Source organism: Lactuca virosa, chromosome 6 (assembly GCF_052849685.1).
Source record: "Lactuca virosa cultivar CGN04683 chromosome 6, Lactuca_virosa_CGN04683_v6, whole genome shotgun sequence".
Classification (NCBI taxonomy): domain Eukaryota; kingdom Viridiplantae; phylum Streptophyta; class Magnoliopsida; order Asterales; family Asteraceae; genus Lactuca; species Lactuca virosa.
Genome location: NC_136431.1, coordinates 162,992,286 through 163,009,508, shown reverse-complemented (window position 1 = coordinate 163,009,508; position 17,223 = coordinate 162,992,286).

Sequence of the window (17,223 nt, the reverse complement as noted above, 5' to 3'; positions counted from 1 at the left end):
GGCCAATGTCTTGGCAATCGGGCATGGCAAAGGGAAGAAGAGAAAGAACCCTTCTAAGGGTACCAAGGGTAAGACCCTTGAAGGCTCCTCTTCAAGCAAAACCAAGAAAGGTTTTGTCACTCCTTCTGCTAGCCCTAATGAGGCTGAATGCTTCTATTGCCATGAAAAGTCGCACTGGAAGCGAAACTGCCCAAAGTACCAGCAAGATTTGAAGGATGGGAAAGTAAAACCCAACCATGCAGGTATATACACTATATTGTCTAATAACTCACCTCATTCTAAGTCTTGGGTCATTGATACAGGTTGTGGTATTCACATATGTTGTGATTTGCAGGGACTAAAAAGAAGTGAGAATGTGGAGCAGGGAAAGATAAACTTGATCATGGGAAACAGGAAAGCTTCACCTGTCACCAAGATAGGAGTTTATTCCTTAGTGCTAAATAGTGGGTTTACATTAGATTTGAATAAATGTTATTATTCGCCAGAAATGGCAAGAAATGTTATTTCCTTTCATGCATTGTATAAACAAGGTTTTACCTTTTATTTTGATAATAATAATGGTAGTATTGATGCTTTCTTTAATAATGTTCTTTATTTTAAAGCATTACCTTGTGATGGCGTGTATGAAACTGTATCTGTTGTAGATAGTCTAGGAAATAATGTATTGTGTATTAACTCTTCCACTAGCTTAGATAAAGCATCCTTATGGCATTGTCGTGTTGGACATGTAAGCAAGAAACGCATAGGCCAACTCCAAAAGGATGGAGTCATGGAGTCATTTGACCTAAAGTCAGATGATAGTTGTGAATCTTGTTTGCTTGGTAAAATGACAAAGTCACCTTTTACTGGCACTTGTGCTAGGGGTGAAGGTTTGTTGGACCTCATACACACGGATGTGTGTGGACCCTTCAGAACCGCCACAAGAGATGCTAATCGGTTCTATGTGACTTTTACTGATGATTTTAGTAGATATGGATATGTCTACCTAATCAAGCATAAGTCAGAAACCTTTGAGAAATTCAAAGAGTTTAAGCAAGAAGTGGAGAATCAGTTGGGCAGGAACATTAAGATGCTTCGATCCGATCGTGGTGGTGAGTATCTTAGTACTGAGTTCCTTGACTATCTTAAGGAATGTGGGATTGTCTCACAATTGACACCTCCTAGGACACCACAGTTGAATGGTGTAGTTGAGAGGCGCAATCGGACCTTGTTGGACATGGTTCGTTCCATGATGAGTCGAGCTTCGCTACCAATCTCATTTTGGGGGTATGCCTTAGAGACTGCCGCCCATATCCTTAATCTAGTCCCTACAAAGAAGGTTGCCAAAACACCTCACGAGGTGTGGACTGGAAAAGTTCCCAATCTAGAACACATCAAGATTTGGGGTTGCGAGGCTTTCGTGAGACGCGAGACTCACGATAAGCTCGAACCCCGAAGCGAAAGGTGTATTTTCATCGGCTACCCACATAAATCCTTTGGTTACATCTTCTACAGACCCAGTGATAATGTGGTCTTTGTAGCAAGAAGAGGATTCTTTCGAGAGAGAGAATTCATGAGCCAAGGAGACAGTGGGAGGCAAATTGACCTTGAGGAAATTCAAGAGTCAAGTGGTGAAGGAACCTCAAACCCTAGCCCTCAACCTGAGGAGGAAACTCCTGTTGAGCCGACTGAAGAATCTATACCTCTGAGGCGTTCCACCAGAGTTAGGAATGCACCTGAGCATTATTATGGTTTTCATATTACTGCAGAAGGTGAGACACTTATCAGTGATAACACACTGGTAAATCTGGATGAGCCTAACAGCTACACGGAAGCCATGGCAGGCCATGAGGCTGCTAAATGGAAAGAGGCTATGGATAGCGAGATACAGTCCATGTATGACAATCAAGTTTGGAAATTGGTTGACAATGTACCTGATCGTAAGATAGTTGGGTGCAAATGGATCTTCAAGAAGAAGACCGACATGGATGGTAATGTACACACTTATAAGGCACGACTGGTTGCAAAGGGTTATTCTCAAACTCCGGGAGTTGATTATGATGAGACCTTTTCACCAGTGGCCAAGATTAAGTCTATTAGGGTTCTGTTAGCCATTGCTGCATTTCATGATTATGAAATATGGCAGATGGATGTCAAAACCGCTTTCCTTAATGGAAAGTTGGCTGAAGATGTTTACATGGTTCAGCCAGAGGGTTTTGTCAGTACAGAGTACCCCAATAGAGTGTGTAAGCTCGAGAAATCCATTTATGGATTGAAACAGGCACCTCGCAGATGGAATCTTTGCTTTGATGAGAAAGTCAAAGAATTTGGCTTTTCAAGGAGTGAAGATGAATCTTGTGTCTAAATCAAGGCTAGTGGGAGTATAGTCAGCTTTTTGGTACTGTATGTGGATGACATACTACTCATAGGAAATGACATCCCAACCCTGCAGGAAGTAAAGTCCTGGCTTGGGAAGTGTTTCGCTATGAAGGACCTTGGAGAAGCTGCCTATATCCTAGGGATAAGGATTTTGAGAAACAGGAGTAAAAGACTAATTGGACTTAGTCAAAGCACCTATGTGGACAAAGTGTTGAAAAGGTTCAACATGCATAACTCCAAGAAAGGAGAGTTACCCATCCAGAGTAACGCCAGATTGAGTAAGACACAAAGCCCTAGTACTGAGGCTGAGATAGCAGAAATGAGTCGAATACCTTATGCTTCAGCTGTAGGATCGATCATGTATGCTATGACGTGTACTCGACCTGATGTAGCCTTTGCTTTGAGCATGGTTAGCAGGTATCAGGGGAACCCTGGCAAGGCACACTAGACTGCGGTAAAGAATATCCTCAAGTACCTACGGAGGACTAAGGACTGGGTCCTTACCCTCGGTGGCAGTGAGGACTTGAGAGTTGTAGGGTACAGTGATGCTAGCTTTCAGACTGACAGGGATAATTTCCGCTCTCATTCGGGTTGGGTCTTTACTCTAAACGGAGGGGCAATTACTTGGAAAAGTTCCAAGCAGGAGACAGTGGCTGATTCCACTTGTGAATCAGAGTATATAGCAGCAAGCGAGGCAGCAAAGGAGGCAGCAAAGGAGGCTATATGGCTAAAGAACTTCATCGGAGACCTTGGAGTTGTACCAGCTATAAAGGAGCCAATGGAGATTTTCTGTGACAGCAATAGTGCGGTTGCCTTAGCCAAGGAACCAAGAGATCATGGGAGATCCAGACACATTGACAGAAAATATCACTTCACCAGACATCGAATAGAAGAAGTAATCCTCGTGGCAAAGAGGGTATCATCGGATGAGAACCCAGCAGATCCCCTCACGAAGGGACTGACTCGGGCTAAGCATCTCCAGCATGCTCGGAGCATAGGGTTGAAGGATGATATTAGTTTTATTAGTTAGATAATCTTGAAATTTGTAAAATGTAATTGACATTTGATGATAAATAAAAGCTGTTATTTATGAGTAAAGTGTTGCTATCTCTTGTCAATCGTTTACTATTATTTCTTTTTGCATGTTTTGACTTCCAGAATAATTATGTTATGGTTTATATCATATTATTCAAACTCTCCACAGTCGGTCATATGTTGGAAGTAGATATGAATCAAGACTGTCATTGGTTGGCTTGTAGAGGTCTAAGATGTTAGACAAAGCGGGGCTACAGCACTCATGAGTGCTCATAAGTTCTGAGTATTGGATTCAACCCACGCTCACTTGTATCACTTCATGGAATTTTTCTCGAGTGATCGTGAGACGGTAATATCATATAAGTCTTCAAACCTAGAGATATGATTTGTTGCCTATGAGTTGGTTATGCATTGATTGCACGAAAATGCATTGGTAACTCGATGTTATAAACCGTGCCTTTGTGTGTAGTTCAACAAGTAGTAGAGCAAACATATGAGTCGAAGTTTATCTGTTCCTTCTAGGATTAGAAGCGATATCTGGGCCCCTCGATGATTTTGTTTTGACCTATGTAGCGGGCCCGGTCAGAAATAAATTGATGTGTTCAGTTAAGTTCTATGTCAAACAAATCGGAAATCGGGAAACAAATGCTGGACAATAAGCAAGACCATGTTCCATGCATTTGTCCGGCTGATATCTAGAACAGAGGATTATATGATCACTTATCTAAAATGGCGCTTCATAGTTCAACAGAGTTTTAAGAGCTACGATTGCTGATCGGTTCCTGAAGTCATACTTGCAACTATAGTTATTAGACTTATCCAAGTGGGAGACTGTTGGAGATAGTGTCTAAGTCCATAACTATATTTGGTATGTACTTGACCCGACCCGGCATGGTCCATTTGGGTTGCACTTCACCCGAACAATTTACGGATAATCTTTTGAGAATAGTATAAGTTATGATTTATTAATATATTAAAAGTGCTAATATATTAATATAAAATCATATTATTTAATTAGTGTTGATCTATAATTAATTTAGAATTAATTTAGAGATCAAAAGTATGACTATTAAATATGGGCTCTTGTATTTATATAGTGTGGGCTAATGCTTATTTGGAATGGGCTAGGCTTGCATGGAAAGTCCATGGATACTCCATGGAGCTTTAACCCATGGATCTCATGGAAATGAAAAGACATGGGTATTAGGGTTTACATGGATGTAACCCTAATCCACCACACTATATAAAGGAGGCTTTGGTTCTTGAAATAACACTAGTTGATGTGTGTAAACTAAGAGGGCCGATTTCAAGAAGTTTGTGACTATTCTCTCAAGTTTCCAAGTTTGTGGTGATTTGTGACTTCCATTTGAGGCATCCACATTATTGGTGCTAGGCTCTCAAACTCCAAGCAATCAACTACTACTACAAGGTAAGTAATTCTACTAGTTTTATTTGATTCAAGTACCCCATGCCATGCTAGTTAGGATAAGAACCTTGGAAAAATAATTATTTGCATGTATCTTAGTCAAACATAGATCCAAGGTTTCTAGGGTTGCATGTACACCATAGGAGTGTTAGAATGCTCAAAACCCATCATAAATCATAGAGAATGACTCATTGATCCATAAAGTTGCCAACTTTATGGATCCCAGGCATCCAATCCAACATAAACTTGCAAAAAGGAGCTTAGAACTTAGATCTAGCAATTTGAGCTCATAAAGATTGGATCTTGGACACTTACAATGGTCCAAAATGTGCACAAGATGATGATGATGATGAAGCCTCCTTGTTAAACCAACACTCTACAACTTCTCCATCTTCTTCTTCTAGCCACCAAAACACTAAAACGGATCCAAAATCACCAAGATGGATTAGGGTTATGTCACACCCCGAAACCTGAATGGCGAAATCGTTCAGGGGTGGAGGACGTCATGTTTAGCATCACAACCATTGAATAATAGGAAACATAACAACTCAACCAATACAGTGGATACATATATAAGTAAAACGTTTACATTAGTTTGAAACTTGTTTTAAGTACATCAAAAGTATGTAAAAATATAAAAACATGACTCTTATTGCTCCGGCTTCTCAAAATCCAAGGAGTACCTGTTTACTGATTTCCTGAAAATACAAGCAGTTTAAAAGAATATCAACATAAAGCTGGTGAGTTCATAAGCATTTAGTTTTGGTGGAAAAGTTTCTTTGATTCTTTTGAAAAGTGTTCCTCAAGAAAATCCCATATTTTCTTATGAAAAGTAGTATTGAAAGAGTATCTATTAGTAGAAGATAAACCATCAGTTTTAGAAATGCCAGTGTTATCCTGGGAAAATCCCATATTTTCCTTAAAAACAAGTTATCCGTCCTAGAGGTACATATGTAAGTTTAGAAATCCCTGATTACTCTCAGTGTGTATATGAAGGTAGTTTTATTACTAAAAATAAAACAAATGAAGAGTAGAGTCCGTAAACCAAAGTTAGTTTATACTTATTTTGCGAGTCGTATAACCATACTTGATATGACCTAGAGACCTTTATAACGTTCTTCAGGCGTTTAAGCTAAATGACATTTGTTCACCTCAAGCATGCCTGCCTCACTGTAGCTAGCAGTTCAGGTGTGGGATTGTCAGTCCCGAATAGATCTATTCACAAATCTCACGCTCTCCCTCCAGGAGACTCTGGTTATAGTGAGATAGGATTTAACCCTGTACACCTAAGGGTACAGTATTGAAGTAGAGCCTCACAATTCTATATAATCTAGTTTACTAGCGAGAAACAGTATAAAACAATAATTATCCTTGAATAAATGTACTTTATACTCCTGAGAAAACATATAACATAAACTAAATCTGCCATGGCTTATATATATTCATCCATAAAATCTGATTTGGTAGAAACTGCCTAGAGGGTTATCCCAAATCTGATTTGGACCTTAAAGGATTGCATGAGGGAAGTGTATGACCACCTTAAAGGTGTGTACGGCCATGGGTGTGCGGCCCAATGGGTGTGCGGCTGTACACTCATGTTGGCAAGTGTCTTTGAGGTGTTTCAAGGTCCATACTTGCATCCATGAAGTGTTCTAGGTCCATACTTGGTTGTAGCACAAGTTTAGGGTCTTAGAAGTGGGTTTGTGGTCCTAAGATGTGTGTGGGGTTGCACACGGGAGTGTGTGGTCGCACATAAGGGTGTGTGGTCGCCCACTTGGGTGTGTGGTCGCACACTTGAGTGTCTGGTCGCACACTTGAGTGTGTGGCCGCACACTTGAGTGTGTGGTCGTACACCCAATCAATATAATGTCCAAAATGCCATTTCCAAAGTGTAGCAAGGCTATGGTCATGTATAACTCGAAGATGGAAGTCCGACTCTCACTTTGGAGGGTCTTTTAAGAGTGTGCGGCCACCATATGTGGGTGTGCGGCTGCACTCACTTCCAAACACGAAGAACATGTCGATTTTTGTACACTTAAGGCTTAGATAGAGTGGTCTTTCATGGTTTGCAAGCTAGAGGATGAATTACTCACGTTTTTGACGCTTTGGAGGGTTTGTGGTTGAAGAAGCTTGAGAGAAATGGTGTTGTGTGCTGCCAAGGTGTTAAAGGAATGAAAGGAAAGGGGTCTATCCTTTATATAGGAGTGAGTGTGCTGTCTAAAGGTGAGTGTGCTGCCAGGAGTTGTGTGTGCGGCCGCACACCCATGTGTACGGCCGTACACTCCCTCTAAGGGTGTGCATGGCCTTGTTTTGACAGAGTACGACTTGCTGACTCATTCCTAAACTCAACCTTGGTCATACCCAAGCTTAGAATCACTTAAACGAACCCTCAAACAGTGCAAGAAGTCAACAAAACATGTTTAACTTTGATTGAATTGACTAAGTGTACAAGATAGAAGTTTTCGGGTTGTCACATTATCCCCCCGTTAGAGGGAATTTCATCCCGAAATTCAAGAATAGATTACAATCATGAACTTGGAAAGAGATGAGGGTATTTCTGCTTCATTGAATCCTCGCGCTCCCAAGTGAATTCAGGTCCCCGCTTGGCATTCCAACGAACCTTCACTATCGGGATGCGGCTCTGCTTCGTGCGTTTGACCTCTCGGTCCATAATTTCGACAGGTTCTTCCACGAAACGTAGACTTTCATCTAGCTCGATCTCGTTGAGAGGAATCACAAGTGTCTCGTCGGACAGACACTTTTTTAGGTTCGACACGTGGAAGACAGGATGGACGTTGTTAAGTTCTCGGGGTAACTGGAGTTTGTATGCTTCGGGAACGATCCTAGCAAGGATCTCGAATGGCCCAATGTACCTTGGGTTTAGCTTTCCATGTTTTCCGAAATGTATCATGCCTTTCCATGGTGAGACCTTCAAAAGTACACGGTCACCAACCTGGAATTCCAAGGGTTTTCGTCTTTTATCGGCGTAGCTCTTTTGTCTATCTCGTGAGGCTTTCAGTCGTTCTCGGATTTGTACCATCTTTTCAGTCGTCTCTCGGATGATCTCAGGACCAGTGAGAGTGCTGTCAGGAACCTGACTCTTGGCTAGCTGCGTGTCACCCACTTCAGCCCAGCACAGAGGGGATCTGCACTTACGGCCATAGAGGGCTTCAAATGGCACAGCCTTGATGCTGGTATGGTAGCTGTTGTTGTAGGAAAATTCGACCAAGGGAAGATGAGTGTCCCATGACGTGCCAAAGTCGATGACACAAGCCCTCAACATATCCTCCAATGTCTGGATCGTTCTCTCACTCTGTCCGTCTGTCTGCGGATGATAAGCCGTGCTCATATCCAGCTGAGTTCCGAGAGCCTTCTGTAGTGATTGCCAGAATCTCGAGGTAAACCTGCTATCCCGATCGGAGATAATTGATACAGGTACCCCATGAAGACGAACTATTTCTCGAAGGTATATCCGTGTGAGTCTCTCCATTTTGAAGTTTTCTTTGATCGGCAGGAAGTCGGCGGATTTAGTCAACCGATCAACAATTACCCAGATGGCGTCGTGCCCACTCGGAGATCTGGGTAATTTGGTGATAAAATCCATGGTGATCATTTCCCACTTCCACTCAGGTATTTCCGGCTGCTGAAGCAAACCTGAGGGCTTTTGATATTCTACTTTTACCTTGGCACAAGTCAGGCACTTGCCCACGAAAGTAGCAATTTCTGCTTTCATGTTCGGCCACCAATGGAGTTGTTTGAGATCCAGATACATTTTATCTGAACCTGGGTGGACGGAGTATCCAGTCTTGTGAGCTTCGTTCATGACAACTTCTCTGTAACCACCATACTTCGGGGTCCAGATACGGTCCATGAAATAGTAAACTCTGTCTCCCTTGACCTCTAAGTTCTTATCCATTCCCCACAAGGCTTCATCCGAGATGTTCTCTGGTTTTAAGGCTTCCAGCTGAGCCTCTCTGATTTGTGTGGACAGATGGGAATGGATAGTTATTGTTCGTGCCTTCACCTTACGTCCTGAATACTCCTTTTGGCTGAGGGCATCTGCTACCACATTGGCCTTGCCGGGATGGTAGCGTATTTCGCACTCCTAGTGACTGAGTAGCTCTACCCATCGCCGCTGTCTCATGTTTAACTCCTTCTAATCAAAGATATGTTGCAAGCTCTTATGGTCGGTGAAGATAGTGCACTTGGTTCCGTAAAGATAGTGTCTCCAGATCTTTAATGCGAAGACCACTGCTCCCAACTCTAGATCGTGAGTTGTGTAATTGACTTCGTGTGTTTTCAACTGTCTCGAGGCATAGGAAATAACCTTTCCTCGCTGGATGAGCACACAGCCTAGGCCCTGATTGGATGCATCACAGTAGACCACGAAGTCTTCCGTCCCTTCGGGCGGGGACAAGATAGGTGTGCTGCATAGGGCCTGCTTCAATGTTTGAAACGCAATGTCTTGCTTTTCTCCCCAACTAAAGGTTACACCTTTTTGTGTCAGGGTGGTTAAGGGCTTAGCGATTTTGGAGAAGTTTTGGATAAATCTGCGATAATAGCCAGCGAGACCCAAGAATTGGCGGATTTCTGTGGGTGTCTTTGGTGCTGACCAATTCTCAATCTCTTTGATCTTGGAAGGGTCCACATGTATGCCTTCCTTGCTAACCACATGACCAAGGAAAGTTACCTTCCCGATCCAAAACTCACACTTTGAGAATTTTTGCATATAGCTTCTCCGCCCTTAATGTTTCTAGCACTAGTCTCAAGTGTTGTTTATGATCATCCTCGCTCCGCGAATAGACAAGTATGTCGTCAATGAACACGATCACGAACTTGTCTAGGAAAGGGCGGCACACCCGATTCATCAGGTCCATGAATACTGCCGGTGCGTTGGTTAGACCAAAGGGCATTACCACAAACTCGTAGTGTCCATAGCGAGTTCGGAATGCTGTCTTGGGCACATCATTCTTGTGAACCCGCAACTGATGATACCCTGATCTCAGGTCTATCTTCGAAAAGTAACTGGCTCCCTAAAGTTGATCGAAGAGGTCGTCGATTCTGGGTAGGGGATAACGGTTCTTGATGGTAAGCTTGTTCAGCTCTCGGTAGTCGATGCACATCCGGAAGGATCCATCTTTCTTCTTCACGAATAAAATCGGGGCTCCCCAGGGTGAGGAACTCGGCCTTATGAATCCTTTGCTGATCAGTTCATTGATCTGGCTGGATAATTCTTGCATTTCTGCCGGCGCTAAACGATAGGGAGATTTAGCTACCGGAGTAGCTCCGGGGATTAAGTCAATACGGAACTCGACTTGACGCTCGGGAGGAATTCCTGGAAGATCTTCGGGGAAGACGTCAGGAAAGTTACAGACTTCGGGGATGCTCTCGAGGTCTTTAACGTTTTGCATCTCGTCGATAACATGAGCTAGGAATGCATGGCACTCCTTCCGTAGATACTTCTGGGCCTTGATGCATGAAATGATACGGAGGCTCGAACTGAGTTTATCACCGTAAATAGTGAGGGTTTTGCCAGAGGGAAGATTGAGACGGATAGCTTTCTCGTAGCAAAGGATATCAGCACGATTGGGGCTCAACCAATCCATGCCGATTATGACATCAAATCTTTTTATGGAGACTGGCATGAGGTCGATGGGAAAGGAATGATTGTCTAGAATAAGAGTAAAGCCTATGAATATGTCGTTAGTGCTCTTTTTTTTCCGTTAGCCATCTCGACGGTGAATGTTTCGGTTAGAGGTTGGGATTTACACTTGATTAGATGTTTGAATGCATGACTAACAAAACTTCTCTCCGCACCAGAATCAAAAAGAATGCATGCATAAGAGTTGTCAAGGAGGAACGTACCCGTAACAACGGTAGGATCAGCGACCGCTTCCTCCTGGCCCATCGCCGACACTCTTCCTATATTGCCGCCCGTTGTCGCCTTGGGGCAGTTTCTTTTGAAGTGTCCAACTTCCCCACATCCATAGCAGGCTTGGCTGGCACCCGCTCCAGGAGTCGGATTAGTTGGTTGGACTGGTGCCCTGCAGTATCGGGTCGTGTGTCCCTTCCTTCCACAGTTGTTGCAATTTAAATCACGGCAGGGTCCGTGATGATGAAAGGTACACTTGTTGCACAGAGGTAGTTTCCCTGAATAACCACCGGTAGGAGCTTGGGTGGTTGGAACAACAGTTGGAGCAGTAGTAGGAGTAGTAGCAGCGTGGACTGCCACTGTTTGTTGCTTCTTGGAGGACTCCTGAGGAGACTGGCCCTTGCGTTTGTTGTTGAACTTCTTCTTCCTCCCACCACTCTCCTTTTGTGGGTCGGGGATGGCTGCCACCTCATCAAGATCGACTCAATGATCGATCAGTGTCTGTGCCAGATCCTTGGCGCTTTCAAATGTGGCCGGTCTAGCAGCCAAGACATTTCCTTTGGTTGGTCGTGTCAGTCCCCAGATGTACCTCTCGATTTTCTTGCTTTCCGGGGTGACCATTCCTGGACAGAGGAGAGCCAGATCACAGAATCTAGCGGTGTAGGCAGCGATGTCGGAACCCTTCATCTTCAAATTCCAGAGTTCGTGCTCCAACTTTTGCACTTCGCCTCTCGGGTAGTATTCCGCAAGCATGAGTTCCTTCAGTCTTTCCCAACCCATGGCATTAGCCACTGGCAGGTTTAGGGTTTTGACTTGACCAGTCCACCAGGTCAAAGCTCTGTCGGTGAAGGTGCAGGCGGCGAACTTCACCTTGTTGGCTTCGGAACAGGTGAAAATTTCGAAGATGGATTCGATCTTCTCGAACCATCGAGTTAGAGCGATAACACCTCCATTTCCGTCGAAGGGCTTGGGTTTTGCGGTCATGAAGTCCTTGTAGGAACACTCCTTTTGATGTCCCTGACTTCCGTCTTGCCGCTGGGGGTCGGTTCCACCTTCAACCCCACCAGAGTTTACTTGTGCCATTGCTGCGGTTACAGCGGCGGTAACTGCTGCCTGGACCATGATGGGGTCGAACTGAGGGGGTGGTGGTGGTGGTGGAGTGTCGTCGTTTCTTCTGATGGGTCTTAGTTGGGGATGCATATTGTTCTAGAAACAATCGGGAAGAAGAGGATGGTAAGTCCTCGAGATATATGAAACAAGATATATCTCATCCTGATAATAAAAGTATACTACCGAGCGATAAGCACAGAAAGGTTACTAACGCAAGTAAGTTATCACTTAAGAAGAAAGTGGTATCAACACTTGGAATAAATCTGTATACTGAATTTGGCTCTAGCTAAAATACTCCTATAGTATTTTATGTTGGATGTTTTTGTTCTTGGTAAGTTTTAGGCTTGTTGTAACACCACAGTCACTCCTAAGCACATGTTGGTCATGTCTCGAATAAATATAGTTGATCAGGCTATATTGACCCTAGACATGATTACATAACTGCCCAGGTTTGACCGCAGTGTCCTAATATCCAAATACTTTTGTTTCATTCTATCTATGACTCTGGTTCTGTTATGTATGCATACTAGTATACTGGTTACAAAATACTTTATATTTTGAAAATATACTTTTAGTTTAGAGCATTTAGGCCCCTTAGTGTTTATAGTTGTATACCATGTAAGGTTCGGTATACTTAGTTCGCTATAAACAAGGGCTCTGATACCAATCTGTCACACCCCGAAACCAGAATGGCGGAATCATTCCGGGGTGGAGGACGTCATGTTTAGCATCACAACCATTGAATAATAGGAAACATAGCAACTCAACCAATACAGTGGATACATATATAAGTAAAACGTTTACATTAGTTTGAAACTTGTTTTAAGTACATCAAAAGTATGTAAAAATATAAAAACATGACTCTTATTGCTCCGGCTTCTCAAAATCCAAGGAGTACCTGTTTACTGATTTCCTGAAAATACAAGCAGTTTAAAAGAATATCAACATAAAGCTGGTGAGTTCATAAGCATTTAGTTTTGGTGGAAAAGGTACTTTGATTCTTTTGAAAAGTGTTCCTCAAGAAAATCCCATATTTTCTTATGAAAAGTAGTGTTGAAAGAGTATCTATTAGTAGAAGATAAACCATCAGTTTTAGAAATGCCAGTGTTATCCTGGGAAAATCCCATATTTTCCCTAAAAATAAGTTATCCGTCCTAGAGGTACATATGTAAGTTTAGAAATCCCTGATTACTCTCAGTGTGTATATGAAGGTAGTTTTATTACTAAAAATAAAACAAATGAAGAGTATAGTCCGTAAACCAAAGTTAGTTTATACTTATTTTGCGAGTCGTATAACCATACTTGATATGACCTAGAGACCTTTATAACGTTCTTCAGACGTTTAAGCTAAATGACATTTGTTCATCTCAGGCATGCCTGCCTCACTGTAGCTAGCAGTTCAGGTGTGGGATTGTCAGTCCCGAATAGATCTATTCACAAATCTCACGCTCTCCCTCCAGGAGACTCTGGTTATACTGAGATAGGATTTAACCTGTACACCTAAAGGTACAGTATTGAAGTAGAGCCTCACAATTTTGTATAATCTAGTTTACTATCGAGAAACAATATAAAACAATAATTATCCTTGAATAAATGTACTTTATACTCCTGAGAAAACATATAACATAAACTAAATCTGCCATAGCTTCTATATATTCATCCATGAAATCTGATTTGGTAGAAACTGCCTAGAGGGTTATCCCAAACTATACCTATTATAATTTATTAGAATTTGTATGGAAAATGCTTTGTAAAAACCTTTATGAAAGCTATGAAGTTAGATTTCCAAAATAATAGTTTCCCTTATGCTCAACATATTACAAAAAGGGATAAAATATCCGAATATGTTATTAAACGTGGAAATCGTTGGACTGTATTAATAAGTTTAAAACTTAATAAAATACTTTGAGTTTGCCTTGTATTCCCCCTGCAAACATTAAAAACACGGAAAATGTAGGGGTATGAACTCACCTCGGGTAAGTAGTTTGACTGAAGGATCGATACGGAAAGCTGGATGTTCAAGTGAAGCCTTGAACACAATTTGATCCTAATTAACACGTAATGACACATAAAGGAGTCAAATGAAGGTATTTCACCACTAGATGTGATGGAGAACCACTCTAGGGACTTGGAACTACTTGCACTAAGTGTTAGGACCTTAAAGGATTGCATGAGGGAGGTGTATGACCACCTTAAAGGTGTGTACGGCCATGGGTGTGCGGCCGTACACTCATGTTGGCAAGTGTCTTTGAGGTGTTTCAAGGTCCATACTTGCATCCATGAAGTGTTCTAGGTCCATACTTGGTTGTAGCACAAGTTTAGGGTCTTAGAAGTGGGTTTGTGGTCCTAAGATGTGTGTGGGGTTGCACATGGGAGTGTGTGGTCGCACACAAGGGTGTGTGGTCGCACACTTGGGTGTGTGGCCGCACACTTGGGTGTCTGGTCGCACACTTGAGTGTGTGGCCGCACACTTGAGTGTGTGGTCGTACACCCAATCAATATAATGTCCAAAATGCCATTTCCAAAGTGTAGCAAGGCTATGGTCATGTCTAACTCGAAGATGGAAGTCCGACTCTCACTTTGGAGGGTCTTTTAAGAGTGTGCGGCCACCATATGTGGGTGTGCGGCCGCACTCACTTCCAAACACGAAGAACATGTCGATTTTTGTACACTTAAGGCTTAGATAGAGTGGTCTTTCATGGTTTGCAAGCTAGAGGATGAATTACTCACGTTTTTGACGCTTTAGAGGGTTTGTGGTTGAAGAAGCTTGAGAGAAATGGTGTTGTGTGCTGCCAAGGTGTTAAAGGAATGAAAGGAAAGGGGTCTATCCTTTATATAGGAGTGAGTGTGCTGTCTAAAGGTGAGTGTGCTGCCAGGAGTTGTGTGTGCGGCCGCACACCCATGTGTACGGCCGTACACTCCCTCTAAGGGTGTGCATGGCCTTGTTTTGACAGAGTACGACTTGCTGACTTATTCCTAAACTCAACCTTGGTCATACCCATGCTTAGAATCACTTAAACGAACCCTCAAACAGTGCAAGAAGTCAACCAAACATGTTTAACTTTGATTGAATTGACTAAGTGTACAAGATAGAAGTTTTCGGGTTGTCACAGGTTAGGGTTTTTCTGAGTTAGGGGAAGGTGGAGGCTGAGAAATGAACCCTAAAACCGAGTTAAGGGGGCTTAAATACGTGAGAAACCCTAAAACTTTGTGGGCTTGGGCTGCAACGATCCTCACATCGTGAGCTCTTATTGCTCACGTCGTGAGCTCAGTCCTGGATAGAATCTTCATACAACCCTCCTCATGCCGTGAGCCTCCATGCCTCACATTGTGAGGACCCCTTTTTCTCCAAAAATCCAACATTTTGACCCTCTGAAAACCTAATTTGATTCATCCAAGAAAACGGATGTTACAATTTTGCTTAAGTGAATGTTCAAGAGAAGTAACCAGGCAACATTCGGTAGTAATAATCAAGTTAAAGTGATATGAAAATAGGGAAGCATGGTCATGTACTAAAGCAATTCGGCATACTATCTTACCACAAAATTTACCGCCTCACTCAAAGCTATGTTCCGCTACAACCATGCGATTTAATTGCACATTGTTTAGATTGAATATGGTCCCCGACATGCTCATACCTTCATAATTTATCATTGCTACCCCAAGAAATTAGTTGGTTAACGGATCCCATTGATCGTTCTAGTAATGCAAACAGGGTGGACGTCTAGGCAACCAATTTTCATTGCAAACCTCTTACTTCATAACCCCTCACATGAGCTGCACATCAACCGCTCGTAGAAATGCCCGAATGAAATTCTTCATATATATTCCTTGATTCCCTTTGCAAATGTGATTGTTATGTTTTGCTAAATACTTCAAACATATGTTCTGGGTAATTATGGTTCGACATCTATACTTCGATCCTCTACAGATCGACATACTTTGGTCACCTTAGTGCGATACATATGGGTCGGGCATCTATGCTTCGGTTATCCACGGACCGACATGCTTCGGTCTTCTGTGGTTCGGTGATCTACACGTCGGTCCTTTATGGTTTAGGCATTTACACTTCGGTTATCTACGGTTCGGAAACATACAGATCAGTATATTTGGTTTGGTATCTATACTCCGGTCATCTACGGATCAACTGCTTCGTTTGTGGTTCGGTACCTATGGTTTGGTATTTACTGATCGATACATGTGGCTCGGTATATAACCAACAGCAGTTCGGTATCCATGGTCCGGTACCTGTGGTTCGACACTTGTGGATTCTCATCATAGCCAGAAGTTGACATTTCAGGGATACTACTTGTTCTGTTGATATTAATGAAGTCTTCTGCATTGGATCGCTCACCTTCTTATTTTTCTACAATATTTTATCAACTTCCCACTTATGGTCGTCACCTACTTCAAATCTTTGAATCTTTCAAATAAACGCCATAGCCAAATCCTTATGGGGTCCTCGATTCCTTTTAAAGACACATATTGCTTACCCATTATTCCCATCGTACAAGGGTGAAGTCCAAGAGTAGGGATATTTGTTAGCTACTTCAAATTAACCGTAGCATAGTCAATACCTGCTTAACTCGATAAACCACTGACACACTAAAGAGAAGACGGGAGCAAGGTCGTTACGATCGTTGGTAAGCTAGCTCTACCTATTCATTCTCTACTTGGAGGAAAATATACAGTTTGGTCAGTTGAGCTTTTGATTTCTCCACAACCACAAAAGAAAACCCGACCCCTCACTTTTTGTTTTGGAATCTAATCGGAAGTGGAGCCCATCCACATCATCACTTAGCTTCTCTACTGTATATATTTATTTCTTTTGTTTGCTAAAGTGGATATTTGAAGACAAGGATAGATCCAACACATCATCAAGTTATATTGGATTTAACTGCTTTAGCAACAAAGCTGACAATTCTCTCCGTTCCTTTTACCCTCTACAATTCTATTACTCTTGACATTGTAAAATCCCAGCTAAAAGGAAGCTAGTTCCAAAAAGTTAGCCACTGGATGGTGTTATTTCTAATTTCTATCATCACAACTTCTGATGATTCCTTGCATTTCCAATTTCATCATAATCGCAAAAGGAAGTTCAAATCTTTCGATTCTTTTTTCGTTATTTATGATCACTAGTATATACCATAGACAATATTGAACTTTTATCTCCGTTATCAAGTCGATTCAGTATCAATTCGGATTCCAACCCGAAGCAAAAAAGAGATTTTACTGTAAACTTAACTTGCATTCCAAGTGTTCGTAAAAATGCTCCTATAAGCATTGTTATCAATGAACCATTTCTTGCAAAACCACGATGAGATAAAAATATTTCAAACGAAAAGTGTTCAACAGATGGCCATAACCAGGAAGTTATTTTAACTCCAATCTATTTGATAATTTGAGCGTCTTTATGGTTCAG